Genomic DNA, 19568 nt, shown 5'->3' on the forward strand with positions numbered 1-19568 from the left:
TGATTTGTCTTTGTGGAATGTTTTGCAGTGCTGACCCATCAGTTGCCTGTTTTAATTTATGTCACAATATGCACCTTCATTATGCACTTTATGAAAACGAAGTGCCAATTTGTAATAAAGACTTGTTTTCAATGAAATCTCCTCTTTTTGGTAGGTGTTCTGCTTTTCATTAGCACCCATTTCACCAGGCCTAGTTAAAGAGCACAGGTACAGACTAAATGTGTCCGATCATTCATCATAATTTTGCTTTCCACTTTGTCACAGCTTGGGTATTTAAGGAAGATCGATGATACAAGATGTTGTCTCCTTTTCAGACTCTTTATGCTCTGGTAAGTGTGTCCGATGCAGAATTATTTTGCCACTTTATTATTTTCTAGTGAGTGTTTGTCAAAGCCCGCTTTGCCTCTTGCTATGGAGCTGGTTGTTTGCTGTCACTCATGTATGTCTCAGACTGCAGCAGGAGCCAGGCGCAGCCTTGCATAGTAGCTCTACCAAGAGCTCACCATAGAGTGTAGCAAGCGCTCTGTGTTAACTCTTGGATCCACCTTGAAGTTTCCCGGCTCCCACAGCTCAAAGCCAAGTAGCGTATTTCTCAGGCACCTTGTTCTTCTTTACCCGCGTGCAGAGATCCGTATGCAAACGTACATGTCAAAGTGACACTGCCAGGCTCTCTGTCCACACCTGGACCAGCACCACGATGGTTAGCTAAGTGCTCACATGAGGCACTGGGGACAGAGCTCTTCACTTTTACCTCCCAAGACACAGGCCTCATCCCTCGAGTAAAGGACTATTGCCCCACTGTGACGGGTTGGATCACAAAACCCCTCTTGGGAGCTGCCAGCCGATGTGCCAAGACTACCTCTGCCCCTGCTTTCCCTGCCAGCTCGGGGCCCCAGCACCTGTCTTGCTGAGCCAGACACACCCGTCTGCTCCAACAGAGACCCAGGGTCTGAATTACTTACCCCAAAGCTGCAGGTTTACCTGAAAGCAGCTAACAGAAATGTTCCTGTCTTTAACACTCAGATGCCCAACTCCCAGTGGGGTCTAAACCCAAATAAATCCGTTTTACTCTGTATAAAGCTGTGCACGCCCTGAGCAGGGGGAGCCATCGGCCTGAGCGTAGCCACCACAGTGTGCAGCCCTCCTCCCAACGCACGGAGAACATGTTCCCCCCCGTCCCACTGAGCACAGCAGCAGAGCAGGGGAGACAGCCCTGGTGTGTGTTAGTGAAGCTGTGGAGGGGGAGGCATGAGGGAAATGGCCGGCTGTGCTGGGTACAAGGGCAGCGCTACACTCAAGAGCTTCCCACAAGCACCTCCTTCATCAAGTGAGGTCATCCTCCTGGTGGGCCCAAACCACCAAACCCAACATTCACAGTCAGCTCACTCACTCCAGAGAGCTCAGCCCAGACGCCGGCTCCATCTCCCCCTGCTGCAGCACAGTCGGGGCTCCATCCGCAGCGGGAGCAAGGATCTCAGGTCTCTGTGGTGGCACTAAATGGACAGGAGCTAGCACTATGTTTCAGGGATTGCTGGCTTCTCCTAACCCACCTCACCTCTCAGAGAGCAGCTTGTCCCCGTGGAAACCTGAATGTAAACCCCAGAAAGGAGCATACACTCTGGCAAGTCAAGTGTAAAAGTACAATTTGGCAGGCCAAAAAGGAATGTGAAGAGCAACTAGATGCAAAGACACAAAAACTAAAAGCAAACAAAAATTAAGTACATCACAAGCAGGAAGCCGGCCAAACAATCAGTGGGCTCACTGGGCTATTGAGGTGCTAAAGGAGCACTCACGGGAGACAAAGCCATTGCGGAGAAGCTAAACGAATTCTTTGCATCAGTCTTCACTGCGGAGGATGTGCAGGAGATCCCCACACCTGAGCTATTATTTTTAGTGACAAATTGGAGGAACTGTCCCAGATTGAGGTGTCAATAGAGGAGGTTTTGGACTAAATCAATAAAAAGTCACCAGGACCAGATGGGATTCGCCCAAGAGTTCTGAAGGAACTCAGATATGAAGTTTCAGAACTACTAACTGTGGTATGTAACCTATCGTTTAAATCAGCCTCTGTATCAGATGACTGGAGGGTAGCTAACATAACACTGATTTTTTAAAAGGCTCCAGAGGCGATCCTGGCAATTACAGGCTGGTAAGCCTAATTTCAGTACTAGGCAAATTGGTTGAAACTATAGTAAAGAACAGAATTATCAGACACATAGATGAACACAATATGTTGGGGAAGAGTCAACATGGCTTTTGTAAAGGAAATCGTCTCACCAATCTATTAGAATTCTTTGAGGGGGTCAACAAGCAGGTGGACAAGGGCAATCCAGTTGACATAGTGTACTCAGACTTTCAGAAAGCTTTTGACGAGGTCCCACACTAAAGGCTCTTAAAGCAAAGTAAACAATGATGGGATAATAGGCAAGTTTCTTTCATGGACCAGTAACTGGTTAAAAGATCAGAAACAAAGGGTAGGAATAAACGGTCAGTTTTTCACAATGGAAAAAGTTAAATAGCAATGTCCCCCAGAGAGCTGAACTGGGACCAGTGCTATTCAACATATTCATAACTTATCTGGAAAAGGGGGTAAATAGCGAGGTGGCAAAATTTGCAGAAGATACAAAATTAATGACTCAAGATGGTTAAGTCCAAAGCTGACTGCAAGAGTTACAAAGGGATCTCGCAAAACTGCGTGACTAGGGAACAAAATGTCAGAGGAAATTCATGTTGATAAGTGCAAAGTAATGCACCTTGAAAAAAAGAAGACTAACTATACATATAAAATGATGGGGTCTAAATTAGCTGTTACCAGTCAAGAAAGAAATCTTGGAGTCACTGTGGATAGTTCTCTGAAAACATCCACTCGATGTGCAGCGGCAGTCAAATAAGCTAACAGAATATTAGGAGCCATTAGGAAAGGGATAGATAATAATACAGAAAATATCACAGTGCCACTGTATAAATCCATGGTACACCCACACCTTGAATACTGCGGGCAGTTCTGGTTGCCCCATCTCAAAAAAGATATATTAGAATTGGAAAAAGTACAGAGACGGGAAACAAAAATGATTAAGGGTATGGAACAGCTTCCATATGAGGAGAGATTTAAAAGGCTGTGGCTGTTCATCTTAAAAAAAAGACAACTAAGTGGGGGACATGATAGAGGTCCATAACATCATGAATGCTGTGGAGAAAGTGAATAGGGAAGTGTTGTTCACTCCTTCACATAACAAAAGCATTCGAGGTCACCTGATGAAATTAATAGGCAGCAGGTTTAAAAACAACCATAAGGAAATGCTTCCTCACACAAAACAGTCAAACTGTGGAACTCGTTGCCAGGGGATGTTGTGAAGGCCAAAAGTATAATGGGGTTCAAAAAAGAACGAGATACGTTCGTGGAGGACAGGTCCTCCAATGGCTACTAGCCAAGATGGCCAGGGACACGCCCCCATGCTCCGGGTGTCCCTAAACCTCCAACTGCCAGAAGCTGGGACTGGATGACGGGGGCTGGATCACTCGATAAATTGCCCTGCTCTGTTCATTCCCTCTGAAGCAGCTGGCACAGGCCACTGTCAGAAGACAGGCTACTGGGCTAGATGGACCATTGGTCTGACCGAGTGTGGCCGCTCTTACCAACAGTGTCCAAGAAATGAGGGCTCAGCTCCTGCTTCGCAGAGCTCACCTTCAACATAGGCAGGGCCAAGCCGTGTGACCTTCACCGAGCAAAGCTCCCAGGTGCGCCATGTGGCGTCAGGGGAGCCTGCTGGATGGAGGCCAGCAGGATTTGGCCTCCTCGTGAGCACACGGAGGCTGGAAGCCCCCAGGGCAGCCCTCCCTGCCGTGGGGACCCCTGGCCTGACTCTGGTTTAGGGAGGGATTCAGCATAGTACACGGGCGACCAGCCCAGCCACTCTGCTGCTGACCTCACTGTGCTGGTGCCAATGCGGGACTCTCTGCTCCCTCCCACAGGCCCCCTCACGCCCTGCCCGGAGTCGAATACGTGGCCCTGGGGCCTGCCCTGAGGGAGAGCACTGCAGGAAACCAGCCTTGCATCCTGTGGTTGCCCCTCCCCAGCAGGTCTCGGGGTTCCCAGAGAGAGACATCCGCAGCTAGGAGAGCCCCCGAGATGAGTGGGCACCCTGCGGTTCTTGCTAACCAGCAGAGCGTCAGAGCCAGAGCCCTGCCGACCCCACCCCCACCCCAGGAAAAGGCCGGCCCAGGTGGTGCAAGTTCTCTGCCAGCCTCGTTAGACCCGGGAGCTCTCTCGGTCCCAGCTGTTGAAGAGTTGATTGTGCAGGAGAAAGGGGCACAGCTGGGCTCTGGCAGTTGTTCAGTGGCATTGCTGGCTTCTCCTCAGATTGGCACCCAGCAGCCGAGTGGCCCAGATGTGCAAGTGTAGGTAGGACCGGAGAGGAGAGGTGCCAGGGTGCGCCCTTGGCATGCCATGGCTCATTGTTTCATGGCAAGGACAGCCTGGGCTGCATCCCTGATAATCAGCTGCAGCCCACTCAGGGCATCGGGCATTTGCTCTCACTGGGTGCACGTGAGCCCAGCAGCTGCCCACTTCCCTTTGGTGTTTTATTTGCTCATACTCAGATCCCAGACCTAATCCTTCCCAGCTCCTCCTCCAAGCGCCTGGCTGTGAAATGCCGCTGGGGTTCCTGGTGCGACACCCACTCAGACTCCCTACGGGCTGCTCCCACCTGTGTTCTAAGTTCCAGCCTTCCAGCAGCTGGTCCTGCGCAGGACTGGGTGCCCGGAGGGGTTCCTCTCGTGGCTGGAGCTTGCCCTGATGCTGTGCTAGTATGCAGGAGACACCTTGCTGGTTACTGGGGCATTAGCTACAGTAGACAGAGCCCGGTGTTTAACCACATTGCTGGAAAGGTGCTGGACACGCTTTGTCTTTGTTTACACTTGCATCCCATTTGCATGAAGCTCTGGTCCAAGTGCACCCACTGCTGACATCTAGTTCTGGCCACAGGCCGTTTTTGTGGTCGTGCAGCCCAGGCCATGAAATGTCCCAGACAAAGGGGTGCCCGAGGCATGAAGGGGGCGGCCAGGACGGTTCTGTTATTCTGGGCAGGGTTGGATGAGGACAGAAGTGCCAGGAAAGGGAAGATGGGTTAATGAAACACCCCCTCCCCCCCCAGAGGAGGGACACAAACTGCTGTGCAATGGTTTGTTCCACTTCTAAAAGGGTTTGCAAAAAACCCACCCACCACAGCTTCCCGCTCTGCACTTTAAGTATCATATAATTTAGATTAACAGATATTTTGCAGGTGCCATCATCCTTGACAAGATGTAATTATTTTTAACAAGAAAAAGTTGTTTTTTTATGACTGCTCTTTGAATACAGAGCTGTTCCCGAGCAGTAATCGGGGAGCCCGTCATGCTGAAGAGAACGCTTGCAACACGGCTTTAGAGGCTCCTGTTCTAGGTTGTGTATAATATTTGTGGGAATATTTGTGACTTTTGAAGACATCCTTGAACAGACTCTGCAAATCATTTCGGGTGGGGGGAGGGGTGGGAATCGTGCAGTGCTTCAGACCGCTATTCTGCGGCCCCCTGCTGCTGTGAGATTTCCACAGGGAGCTCCTGGCACCAGCCCCTACCGAACACGGGGAATGGCGCCTTCGTATTCACAGGGACAAACGCCCCATGAACTTAGCTCAACTGTTGGAAGTATTCAAACCTGGAGTCCTCTCGTTTTCTGCTGCAAAACAACAAAGAGAAAAGCTGCCTGAAGTAAAACTTGGCTCAGTCGCTCCAGGAGCCTGGCGCACATCAGGCAGAAAGTTCTCGGGGGTACATGTGGCCCATGTGGAACAAAATGCAGTGGCCTCACTTCTCAGCAGGCAAGTGACTAATGGTTTGAGGTGCCTCTGTTTTGGGCGGCTCCAACTTTCAGGGTCACTGAACAGCTCACGATTTTATCCCAAGTCTGGGGATATTTAGTGTTTGGTTTAGTGACCCTGGGCTCCTGGGTCAATTGGTTGAGAGAATCGCAGCTCTGATAAAAAAACAAAACCCCAAGCAAACTATGTCCAGGCCCCTGGCTGGACCACGTGAGACCAGGGCCCAGAGACAGCCTAGAGACCAGAAAGCAAGGAGGAAGTACCCAACAGTTCTCCGCTTTTAACGATCTCGAGATTTCTAAGCTAGATTTCATGATTCTTGGGCCTGGCTTGGGATCTTTGAGCCCCTTGGCTGGCGACAGAGTGTGAGACGCCAGGGAGGGCTGCGTTCAGAGAGAGGAGGGGCACGCAGCAATGTCTGAGAATCAGGCCCCTGTAAAGGTGTCTGAAGCTGGGGCCCCCAGTCCCTTGTCACTTTGGACACCTTGGCCATTCTCCACAGTGGAAGGGGAGACGATCTGCTGTGGTTGTGTCAAAGAGGGTCACGATGGTGGATTGCCACAAGTGCTGCCGCTGTCAGAAAGCGCCACCAGGTACTTCACAATGTCAAGGTTTGGGTCCGGGCATCTTCACTGATAAGCACAGAGGGGCCGACGCAGAACTCTTAACAAGGGCAAAACTTCCCCGACCTCAGTGAGATCACACAGCTGCAGCCAGCCCTGTATCTAGCCAGGCCATTGCAGTCTCTTGAGCAGGAAGTGGTCAGCGGATGGTGGATAACATCACAATAACCCCGGTACCTTTTCCCTTCTGAGCACAAGGCTTCCTGTTGCACAGGCTGTGGGGTAGCTTTGAAACTCAGATCGTGTGTTCACCACATGGTGGTGCTCTCGAAGCCAGCTAAGGCCCATGCAGAGGCTAGCAGGCTCAGTGCTGTTCAGTAACAATGCGAACAAACCCTGCCTGCAACAGTCACATTTCCCCCAATTTGTTTCTCTTCCCACCCATCCCTGAGGCTCCAGGCCAAGGCCAGCACTGCGTGTGCCAGCCGTCCCCTGCCCGGCTCTCACACATCTAGTCACCAGCATGCTCTCCCTACAGCTTTACAAACCCAGCCAAGCCACCCCCCAGCCGGGCACTGCGATCCCTGGTTTGCTGACGGGCAAACTCTGAGCCAGCAAAGGGACTCGTCCCAGGCCACGCACTGAGCCAGCGCCAGGATTCCCCAGCCCCGTGTTTCTCGCAGTGCCGGCTCTGGACTAGTCATTCGCTGCAGCTCTGCAGAGGGGCCTGATGTCTCTGGGTAAAGCCCCCCGGTGCGAGGCCCTGGGACTGGCTGGGTCTGTGGTTCAAGGGAGAGAGAAGGTGCCTTGTCTGTCATCGGAGGGGACACGGGTTCCAGATTTTATTTTTCCTGCACAGCTGGAGACATCCTTGGCACCTGGAGCTGAGCAGAGGGCCGTGCTCCTGAGACCGCTGGGGTGGTGGGTCCTGACTCAGCAAGGCTCTTCGGCACGGGGCAGTGCCACCCAAATCAAGGGCACTACGCCGGGCCGAATGAGCTGAACCGGGGCTCCCCCATCACTGGGGAGACATGCAGGACCCTGAGCTACGCTCATGGGAGCCACAAGGCAGCGAGGAGTCCCAAAGGTTATCTGTGATACTGTGAGTCTCCCTCTCTGCCTGTAGGTGGCGAGCTGGGCAGTAGTGGGCTAGGCAGCACATCCGGGGGGTCATTCAAGTGACACATTTTGCTGATGTTTTCTAGTGGAGTATTGGATTAATCTGGCTTTTGCTGTTTGCTCAGCTCTAGCCTCAGTCTTGCCTGGGCCAACACCACGCAGAAAACCCCCGTCACCCCCGTGCTCGGAGAGAGGGAGCGGATTCTACCCTCCTCCAAACCAGCCCTCGCTCGGTCTAGGCCCTGCGATATCATCTGACTCTGTCTCTTTTACCGAATGTGCACACAAGGCCAAACACCGGGCCGGGGGCTGGCGACACTGAGATGCTGACCCTGGCCTGGGGAAGTGACAAGGCTCTAGGTCTCAGAAAATCAGAGACACCTCCCCTCTCACGGGGCCATTCTCCTCTTGACTCACCCATGGTAATGGGAGTTATGCTGAGAGGAATCATCCACAGAACCCAGAAACCCCTAATCTCTTAATGGACACGTGCGTTAAGTAACCCTGGCAGGCCCGGGCACTCGGAGAGTTGGGCAGAATTTTTTAGACAAATAGTTTGTTCACCAGAAACGCAGTTTCAGCTTGACTTAGACTATTTATGGATTTGGGTTGAATTTGGCAAATAGTTTTAGCTGAAAATGTTTGTTTTTAAATAAATATGGTTTATTTGGACTTTTCAAAAGGAAACATTTTGACTTTTAATTTGGAAATGATGTTTCATTCTGAAATTTACCTAGATCTATTTAAACAAGCGAAGGAACACACACGGTATGAAAACACCCCAGAATGTCACTGAATGAAACAAACAGACCGTGCTGGGTCAGCCAGAAACAATTTGTTTTTCAGTTGAACTCTGGCACTAAAACCCCATTATTCACTCAGCCTCAGTAGTTTGCTTTTTCTCTCGGCTGCTTCACTAGATGCTGATTCTTCAGCAACGGCCACTGGTTTTGGATACTTGGGTTCGGAGTGTTTTTTAGGCAAGAATCTCTAACTTTCCACCTGTTCCCAGCTGACGAAGATCTCACACTCACATCCTTACATTGGTGAGCTATTAAACAGCTGCCAACGTCAGTAAGAAAAGCGAGGGACTGAAATGTAAATGGTGCCATTTGTAGAGGGCTGGCGTCTCACAAAATGGAAGCTGAGTTGCAGAGCGATGAATGGACTGAGGATGGTTTCTTCTCTCCAATAAGGCCAATCATACAATTGCTGTTAATTGTCACTTCATACAGTAGTCAGCAGGATGGGTGTAGTGAGGTCAGCTGCCTCCCGGTGCCCCCTTGTGGCCCAATGTCACTTTGCAGGCAGTCGGCCTCACTTTCCCCATCAAAATGCTTCTTAAATGCCACACGGGCTTTTCCTGTCCATTCCCCACCCCTTCTCAGGAACCCCTGTTCATTCACAGAAACAAAGCTCCATAATAAAACTCAAAGTCCCAAACCCCAGTCCCTGGGTTTTACCCTTTTCTCGGGACACCCCCGGGCTTTCCCTGGCCATAGTCTCAGCAGGGAAATCCCACATCCCGGCTCTTTCTGCTGGAGCCTGCTCACTGCCGGCAGTCTCCAGTTCACCCTTTCCTGCTTTGAGGCCCTACCTGGTTTCTGGCTCTGGCTTCCAAGCCCCTGGCAGTAGGATTTTTCCTGCAGAAGCAAGTAAGCCCCCCAGCCATTCTTGCTCCAAGCCAGCTGTGCCTGATCAGGGTTGGCTAGCCCAGGCCTTGCAGCCCTCCAGAGGCATGCCATGCTGTTCCCTGGCCTTAGGGGCTCAGACCAGGAGGAACTCACGGTCAAAAGCAAGTGTTCCTTCCTCCCGGGGCCCCGAAGGGGGAAGGTTTCTCCCCCAATCGTCAGGCTCCAGCAGTGGCATCAGCTCCCCCAGGGACTCCGAAAGGCCTGTGCATACTTTGAAGGGAAAATAGAGACACTTGTAATACATGTGCTCACTGTGTCTTATGCTGACTGCATGGGACGTTGGCTGCAGCAGGATCAGGCCCGTGTTGTGACTGTGCATTTGTAAAACATTATTTCCAACTGAGGCCAGTTTAACCCGGCTCATTCGGGGTGTGGGGGAGACTCCTGGCTCAGTGCGGCTCCTGCCGGCTCGGCCAGAGAGGACTGCGCGTGGGCTCGCAGGGCAGAGCTCGGGAGCCGCGTGGGGCAGCACAGGCGATGCGTGTGCGGTGACATCAGCCCCTGGCTGAGGGAGGCGGCTCAGCCACGGCCATGCAGGATGCACAGCTCAGATGCCAGCGGGGGCGGACGCGGTGAGCTGCAGCTCACTGGGACTATGCTGTGTGCCCGATGGCAAGCGGGCCTCGCACTGCACGGTCCGGGGCGAACGCCCAGGCTTACAGCCTGGATTAGTCCTCTGCCTGTCAGGGGCTGGCTGGGCCAGCCCACGCAGGACTCATGGCCACGTAGAGTCTCTTTCAAGGCAGTTTTTATTTACCCCCAATAGGCAAACACACAAACAGTTCCTCAGCCCCCCTGGCCTGCAGCTCCCCAGGACTTTCCCTGGGCCCCTCATGGTCCTTCCTGCTTCAGGGCCTCCTGCAGCGTTCTCTGTGCTCTTTGAACTGCGCATCAGCAGCACCCAGGGCCGTCTCATCCCTTTCCCAGCATGTTCCCACTGCTTCCTTCCCAGGGAACCAGACCCAGCTCCAGCTCCTGTTTCCTCACTGAGGGCTTGGCTCTTTATAGCCCCAGGTGCTCCCCCCTGAGCTGGCCAGACTGCGAGCACCTGTTCTAATACAGGGCATTGCAGCGGCTTCACTTAAAGGGGGTGGCCACCCTTGACACTGCCCCTTATTGCAGGATACATCACACACTTCAGGACCAAGTTTATCTGTTCTGCACAAACCTGAGAGTTGTCTCCTGGTTTATTGCTGGAGATGAGGGCCATCAGAACTGGTGACTCTGGAAAGGGAGGTTACAGAAGACTTTACCCCTGTCCAAGAAAAGGTCCCGCATCAGCCTCCACTCCCCACGGACGGCCTGCATCAGCTGGGTCCCTCCTTGGGGCTTTGTGCAGGGCAGGTGGGAAGAGAAGGCCCAGGAGGCACAATTTGGGTTGGAGAAGGAGTCACAGGGAGGAGGTTCCAGGGGAGTTTCTGTACTCGGAGGCTTTCGGGAAAGAACGAGGAACCAGATCCACTTTGGAGTTGAACTGGGAGCAGCGACACTGATCCCAAGTCTAGTGGCCTGGTGAGTGGCAGGGCTCCTGACACTGAATTCCCCCTTGGAGGAGGATTGTCTCCTTTGCTCCAGTGACTAGTCAGGTCTAATTTCTATTGGCTTTTGCATTTCACAGTGTCAGGCCAATGTCCCAGTGGCAGTTTGGGTAGCTCCGCCTGCGCCCGTGTCATGCCCCAGAGATAACAAGGTTGGGTGGCACCAGGGAGCTGCTTCAGGAAACCCTTAATTCAGCATGTGAATTTGACCACAGGACACATGGCAATCACAATGGGACTGGAGCAGATCCACTGGGTGCTGCTGTCCTAGCCCTTACCCCAGGCCTCTGGGCACCATAGCGTGGTGGCACTGGCTGAAGGATGGAATTGCCTGGAATACTCTGGTCTGGATTCTGCCCTGACACTTCCAGAGCACTGCGGTGTTCTTGGGCTACAGCAATAGGCCAGGTCAGACCCAGGGATTTCACAAAACTCTTGTGTCTTTCACCAGGACTTGGTCATTTCACGTTTTTATCAGTGCCCAGAGCTGCTTTTCTGCTCCCATCTCCTGGCTTTGCAAAGGGGACCTAGGTGGGCTGGGGGAGAATCTGAGCTAGTCAGAAAGGAAAACGTATGGTGGAAAACGCCCATTTCACACTCAGTTTTGCTGCATTTTTGTGTGAAAATTTTAAAATATTTTTTAATCAAAATGGTTGTTTTTATCATTTTTTATTTCTCATTTTCTGCTTTCGAAATAAAAATGTTCTTGTAATGAATCGTTTTATCAGCTTAGTCCCAGAGCAGGATTAAAAAAAACATTTTAACATTTTAAAAAAAAATCTGATTTGAAAAATTGAAAACAAAAAATGAGGAGTGAAAATGGCCAATAGAACATTCCATTCAAATAGCTCTAAAGATGTAGCTAAAAAGTGAAAAAAATCAAGAAAAAGTTTGCTTGAGAAATAAAGACCATTTCTGAACAAACTAAATTGTAATTCAGACAATTTGGATCAGCTGTAGGGAGACCCCGGCCCTGCTGCCCCAGGACAATTGCAAAGAAACCAGATGACTGCTCTTTGTACAGCATCTGGCCCGCTGGGATCCTGAGCCAGGACTTGGGCCCCTGGTGCTACGGTGGTGATCGATAATAATTAAACATTAGGTCACGTTCATTAGTCCCGTGAAAACATTATGTCCTGGTAGGTTTTTTGAAGGGATGGAGATTTTCCGTACAGGCACCACCGGAGAGGCTACAGAAGTAGCATGTGATGCAAAATGTCGGTTCTCCCTCCTGCCAAGGTGGGAACACGCACGTTTCCACCAGAGCTAACAACTCCTCACGTTCCAAGCTAATCTGCTTTATTGATTAAAAGTACTTTGCATTTAAACCTTTCTAAATAATAAACTGGGTGAGTGCCTGAGAGGATGCTGGCAGGAACAAGCACGGCAGGCCTTCGAATGGAGAGAGAGAAAGCAATCCTTGCAGAGGGTGATATCTGGGAGTCAAAATCCATCCAGGCCCTAACCCAGGGGCAGTGCAACCAGGGGCAAATAGCAACACTGGGGCAGGAGTGCAGATTTCAGTGGCTCAGACCTGCCCAGCTGAACAGTTCTGTGTCACCCGTGGCCGAGCTGCATCCCAACCGATAACGATTCCGAAAGGCCATGAACATTTTATTACGTAAGGAATCAAATCTGAGCGGCGCAAAGGAGGGAAGGGAAGAACACACACGTTTCTGTTCCCAGTGAGAGAAGGGTGGGGGAGCCCTTAGAACAGGGCCTTCCTTTTATGATTATGAAAAAGGGATTCCTTCCTTGAATTCGCACCGGCCTTCCCTAGTGCTCTATGTCCTCTAACGTCACCTACAGGAACTCCCCCTTCCCCGCCCAACGCTGAACCCTGCCTGCCTGTGTCACATTTCCAATAGAAAATCACTGCAGATAAAAATCACTCTGTCCATGGCAAATAATATCATAGGCCAGTCCCAGCTCATGGAAATCCGTGCATCTACATTGACTTCAGTGGAGCGGGGCTTGTCGACCTGCGCAGACGTACATGCAATGCCTTAAGCAGAGCTGGCTGAAAGTTTTTTGACACAACAGTTTCATCAAAACAGAAACATTTCACAGAAAGGTGAAGATTTCCATGAAAATGTCACCAGGAGAAAGTAGAAATAAATTGTTTTGACTCTCTTGTTTTGTTTCAATGTCAAAATGTTTCATTTCAAGAAGGTAAAAATATTTTGTTTTGAAGTTATCATTTTGATTCATTTTGTTTAAACTTTTATGCTATAGTAAAATGTTAAAAAATGTAATATGTTGTATTTATACATATTATATTTTATATCATCATATTTAAGATTTCTTATTATATTGTAATGTTTCAAAAGAAAATGTTTTGATGTTTTCAAATCAGAATTTTTGTTGGAATTTCCATTCTGGGGTAAATGTTGACTTTATGATTGGGAATGCAAACAAATTTGGAAATGTCAGAATTTCCCCTGGAACTGAAATTCCATTTCCTGCCTAGCTCGCCCCTGAAGAATTCAATTCAGTCTGAGGGTCTCACCACCATTTCTAAGTCCACAACAACTTGTGCTCTCTTGGCTCCCAGTAACGACATCCCTCAATTCCTGTACATACCAGCAACGCAGGATCCCTAGCTTTCTTGTGACAGGGCTAGATTGTACAGTCTCACTTGTGCCCTGCTGTTTGAGCCCATTCTGGACTAAGAGGAAATATTATGCAGCACGATTTCAAACGATTGCTTATTAATAATTGTGTATTATGTGAGATTCACTCGATTGATTTAAACCCATGGGGCAGCTTTGGTAAGAGAGGGTTTAATTTATAGAAACGCTGCTGTCTGATAGCAATAAATAATTAGGGCGATTGCAAAAAAAGGGTCATAAGCCACTGCCCTCCAACTCCAGCTGGCTGCTCTTGTCCTGCTAATAAATTGGTTAATAAAAGGAGAGAGCGAGAGCCCGGATTCTGAGGTTATAAAAACAAATGACATTTTTATGTTTAGTGGACAGGAAAGAAATCGAGAGGCAGAGAAGTCAGGCGGGTGTGCGAGGAAGCTCTTTGTGGCTTGCAGACTGAATTCCTTAATGACATTCTCATTAAAAGTTCTTGCTGCCAAATGCTGTTTGCTTTCGCCTTCAGAACTGTCTGCATTAATAATGAGGAACTCCACTTGGAAGTTATTTACATAAAGTATTGTTCTCCTGTCACTGCCTCCGACAGCAGCCCCACGCTAGCAGGAGAGAGAGCCAGCACCCTAGGAATCCAGCACTCCCCGCTATCACAGCAGCAACCAAAGCTCCACAAAGAGAAGGTATTAAGTGCTTTAAAGCTGCAATTCCTCTCCTGCTAGATCTGGGGAGACATTAAAAATAGGCTATTGTATTAGAGAATGGAGAAAAGTGAGATCCTCAGAGAGCTGCATCCGCTGTGGTGTCTGCGTGGGGGATGCAGAGCAGATGAGCTTGTCACCCCAGCACAGGTACAGAGGGCCAGGCCCTCACTTGATGCCAGTGGAGTGATGCTGATTTACGCCCACTGAGCATCCAGCCCAGAGCTCTCTCTTTACATGAACCGTTTGCACCTTGCTCTGCAAAGGAAGAGCTGAGGAAGCACAGGCCCCAGGCTGTGTCCTCAGCTCGCCATGCACAGAGATTTCTGGGTGGGACACCTCACAGAACACCAGCAGAACAGACCTTCAGGCCACACAGATGCCAGCCAAGGGAGCGTGCTGTCATCATCTACACGAGCCATTTGTATGGAAACTGCTCTCCTTTCCGACATCTCAATGTAATTGCTGCAATGCCACGCAGAGATACAGGGAGAAATGCCCATCTCTCTCTCACACGCACATGGCCTCTCTCTGCTCCAATGGATTAGCCCTTCTCTCTGCTCCTAGCCCTCTTGGATAAAGGCTCCCAGACTTCCTGTCTCTCTGTGCCCCAGAGACCCAGATCTTCCTCCTTCCTCCTTGTGGCTCTTTTCCCATAGGGGAGATTCATGTTCCTTGCAGCCCAACCTCTATCATCCCAACAGCATCACAGGGTCTCCTTTCTAAAAGCCGACCTCAGCTGTGACACCAGCCATGGGGAATCCAGAGCCAGACCTGTTTGCACAGTTCCCAACACAATAGGGTATGACTGGGGTCCTGGGGCAATGTTGCAATTAGCAGGTTTCACTCCTGCTTTAATAGTGAATCCCCAGTTAAGTCTTTCATTTGTATCTGAAACACTGATGATCTTGTTATGAGCAATAAATTAGTACTGAAGCCAGCAGGTGAGATTTTTGTGTTTGTTGATGATTTACCTCTGCCACTGCCCTCCAAGTACCTGGTGTCCCTGACCGTGTCACTGCTGTGAGAGATGGCCACTCCATTACGAGGCCCAGGAACCCCAAGTGGAGTACAAAAGTTTATTATCAAATGCGTATTGGACTTTGTAGATACAGGATGGGCAATTTGTCCCATACATCCTCAGAGCCAGGAATTTGTGGTTCATCGGTCCTGTGGTGATTGGCACTACAGAGATAATATAGACAGACAGATGGACAGACAGATATAGATAGTGCAGATTGTTAGGGCATGAGTGTTGTGATTGCTGCAGTCAAAGAGTTAGCAGTCTGGAGTGATTCCTTGGGAGCAAAGCTATCAAAACCAACCCACGAGAGTGGATTTTGCCTTGTGAATTTACAAGTTGATGGGCGGTGCAAAACGGGTGTCATTTTCTGTTAATGGGGTGCAAGGATGGGGGCCCTCTGACCCAGATGGGCTATATGCAATCTGTCCCACAGACCGTACACAACAGGGCAGCACTGAAGGGGTTAATGCCATCGTCAGTCCCAGGAAGTCAGATTCATGTTTGCCCCATTAAGTATAAAAACTTTTTACATTTAATTGAGAAGCTTGAAGATCCCCCTAATTGTTACAGATTTTTAATTGGAACAATCACTAACAGCAGAAAGAGCCTCAGGAATAAGGATTATCGAATAATTGACCTTGTCGGTACATTAGACACCCTTATCTTTGCCTCAAGAAACCGAACTGCCAGGTGCAGGCAATTATCTCACAATAATGCCCACTTTGTTGGGTCAGATCACTTGAATAATTCACAAAAGTTAGGATATTAGTGTCTAATGAAGTGATTTCAGGTATTATCTGATAATGGCAATGCCAGTAATTGAAGATGTTACCTCTTTGAATCACTGTAACTACACATACATCTCTAGCTATACATCCAGACCAGATCTTTTCTTTTCCTGTGCCGCTTTCTCTGTGCAGCGTGATCACTCCTGAGCTAGGATGCCTTTCACTTATCCACTGCTGCACTGTTGTGTCAAGAATGCACAGCATTTAGTGTGTCCATTTCTGGAGAAGGCATCTTATACCCTGCAATTATAGCAAGGGGGATAGTAGTAAACAAACCTCATTTTAAAAGGTTATGCAAATGACAATCGGCGCTGCAGCAGCATCAGTCTGACAAGCTGCAGACGGCTCAGCTCTAAGCACTACCCTCTGTTTGCATCTGTGTCTTCTGGAAACTCCTACCTACTCATCTGCTATTACAGGGCAGTGCAAAGGCAGCTCTGGCTTATATTCTCTCTTAATGGAATTACAACTCAGGGTAATGCCACAGCAATATTATGATTCTTATTACTTGTTTTATAGAGGTAGCTATAGGGCCCAGCTGAGATTGGGGCCCATCGTGCTGAGCCCTGAGAAAATGCAGAATAAAAGTAGACTCTGCCCTGAAGGGCTGTGTGGAACCTGGAGTAGTTCTTTGGGGGGTGGGGGGGAGTTTTGCAGTTTTGAAATTTCTGCTGTTCCCAACCAAACACATTTCAAATTTCCCATGAAATAAAATTCTGGAAAAAAATCATCTCAGGTCGATCAACAAAACCAAAACATTTCATTCCGCTTTTAACTTTTTATTTTATAATATAAAATATAACATAATTGCAACAAGCTGTCATTTTGAAATGGAAAATTGGAATGTTGCATTGTGAAAAGGTCAAAGCAGGACACTTGGATCTTATTGAAAAGTTTTTTTTCGTCAAAGGTGACACATTTCTGCAAAATATTTTGCTTTTGATAAACTGGCATTTTCTGATGGAAAAATGTTGCACCAGCACATTTCCAACCAGGTCTGCTTACAATCTGACCAGACAAGACGGCCACGGGAAAGGTCGTCAGCCCCAGTGTAAAGAGGAGGAGCTGAGAAATGAAGGGGCTTGTTTAGGGTCAGAGAGGGAGTCTGTGACAAAGGCAGGAATTGGACTCATGTCTCTTGCGTCCTAGGACAGTGCCATACCCGTAACCCCGTCCTGTCACTGCAAAGCAGACACTATCTGAGGGGACTGCGGCCCCGCCCATGTCTGCTTTCCAATACAATGTTAGAAAAATACATGCAAAACAACAGCGAAATAATACTGAAGTTTCATCAAACACCATCTTATTCACACGATTGCTGTAGCTCCATTACATGGAACATACACAGAAAAACAAGTCTCCTGCGAAGTTTCTATAACAGGGACACTACTGGATCAAAACTCAGATACTTACAAAAGATACCGTCCTTACCTGTGTTACTAACAACTAATATCAGACTCTGAAACTCAAACGCAAGTTCAGTGAGTTAAGTGATGTTCAGTCATTTAGGATCTTGTAGGATGAGAACAGACCAGTCACTTTTGACTATAACCTTTTTGGGGGGACTTTCACTTTCAGGATCTTAAACAGTAGCGCCAGCCTACAATTTCTGAGTTGCAGAAAGTGCAGAGAAAAGTTTAAAGGAAAAACCTGCTTTCACGTCAGGTAAAAATAAAACAAAGGAAACACGTTAACGCTCGAGTCTGTGACCCTTTTTTACTCAAAACTTCAACGCTGGGCCTGATAGTGTCACTCGAAGATCAAGAGTGTCCTCCAGAGCTGACGCAGTGACAGCCAGGGCACGCCTTAGCGTGGCACACAGAGTGAAGGAGCCGTGGGGTCCCCTGTTGGCTACATTAGCCACGGAGCCATTTACTGCTCCAGCAGATGTTTGGGATTTTAATTCTCAGTAAATGTTGATGCATTGTGTTTACCCTGGGTTTGACTGGCAGAATTATGCCTGTTCCTCTGGATGCCTCTTGCATTCTCTCCTGAGTGAAGTGTGCAGCTTCTTCTGAGTAGGACACAGCTGATCACCGGTAGACTGGTCCCCAGATGACGGTGCTAGCCAAGAAGTTACTTTCTGCATCCTGCAGATGTTTTTGTTCGTGGTCCCGTTTGGCTGGCACAGCTATGCCCAATTGCCCCCGGATCAGAACGCTCCCTAGTAATGACAGCCGCCCCTTCGGTACTGATTATTTCTCTGCATATCTGTGAACTGTATTGCTTCTGATAGTACCATGGCTGGCTTTGGCTAGAGGAGCCGGCAGTGTCAGCAGGTGCAGGGATGCTTTTCCCACACAGTTCTGCCAGCACACATCAATCCAGAGCTGAAATATCTCCAGCGGCAGTGCCTCCACCTGACCACAACAGCACCTGCTCTTCCAGTCCCGAGTCCCAGAGCCCTGCATATGCACGTTGGTCAGGGTGTGGCGCTCGCCCTGGTATTCCACAGCTCATGTCCCTGCAATGCCCTGTCTGCAGCACGTCTGCCCTGCCTTGCCGTCTTAGCCTGGCCAACTCAGCTTATCCTTGACTGCCTGCAACCTTTGTAATCCAGTCTCAACACGGAGCCCTCCACCCACAGCGCTGCCCGCGCAGCTCGCTGATGAGCCTCAGAGCTGGTATTCCCAACAAGCTGCCTGCTGAGCAGAGCCCGCCCATCACTGGGGTATGTGAATAACAACTTGCACCTTAGTCCAAACGCGACCAAAACACTGGAGGGAGAGCACGAGCGAGAGGCTCTGTCATATTCCTTCCCGGGCTGTCTAGGAAAATGAGGCCCTGAGCTCCCTGACAATGCTACTCTTGAGCAAGGTGTCCTGTCTCTTCCTGTCTAGGTCTTGCTGCACGACCCATGTTATCCCAGCCTGGCTGCTGGAGCTGGAGGGAGAAGGCTCCCACTTCCTAGAGCTGGGGAAGTGTAAGTTGGGCTCTGAAATGACTAGGACAGCGCAGCAAGCACGGTGGCTTACTGACTCCGCGCATCACCTGCAGGAGAGCCGAAGCTTTGCCAATCCAAATGCTACGTGCAGTGTTTCCCCCCTGCATGGCCATGATGTCTCCTCAGCACCTGGAAAGGGCTCAGGACACCTCCCTCTGGAAAATGATGGAAAATGTCCTAGTCTGGTGGCGTCAGGCAGTTTCCAATTTACTCCTCTTGCCTTTTTTAGTCATAGGAACTTAATGTTGGGCACCTAGTCCCAAACCGAGATGCCTAATATCAATCCAGTGGGAGCTACAGGTGCTCAGCACCTTGGACAATCAGGCCACTTATTTCATTACCTAAGTATGGGGTTAGGTGCCTGGCTTTCGAGCCCCATATTTGAAAGCTTTGGCCTAGATCGTTACCATTTCCAAGTCTCCTTGCTGATGTCACGATTGGAGGTGGCAAGGAAACAGCTATCCCAGCTCACAAAAATGTTCCCATCCCAAATAGGGACAAAAAGTCAAAATCTCAAACTTGTTCCAAACCAAAAATCTGAAAAAAAAAATTGATTTTGATCAATTGCAACATTTAGTGTAAATAATTTCAAAACATTTCATTTTGATTTTGACCGTTTTAATTATTTTTTAAACTATAATTTGCTTAAATTTCAAAATAAAAATTCAATTTGAACTGGAAAACTAGAATTTTTCATTCTGAAAATGGTGAGTCTGACTGACAGTATGTGCAGACACACACA

This window comes from Emys orbicularis, chromosome 18 (assembly GCF_028017835.1).
Source record: "Emys orbicularis isolate rEmyOrb1 chromosome 18, rEmyOrb1.hap1, whole genome shotgun sequence".
NCBI lineage: Eukaryota > Metazoa > Chordata > Testudines > Emydidae > Emys > Emys orbicularis.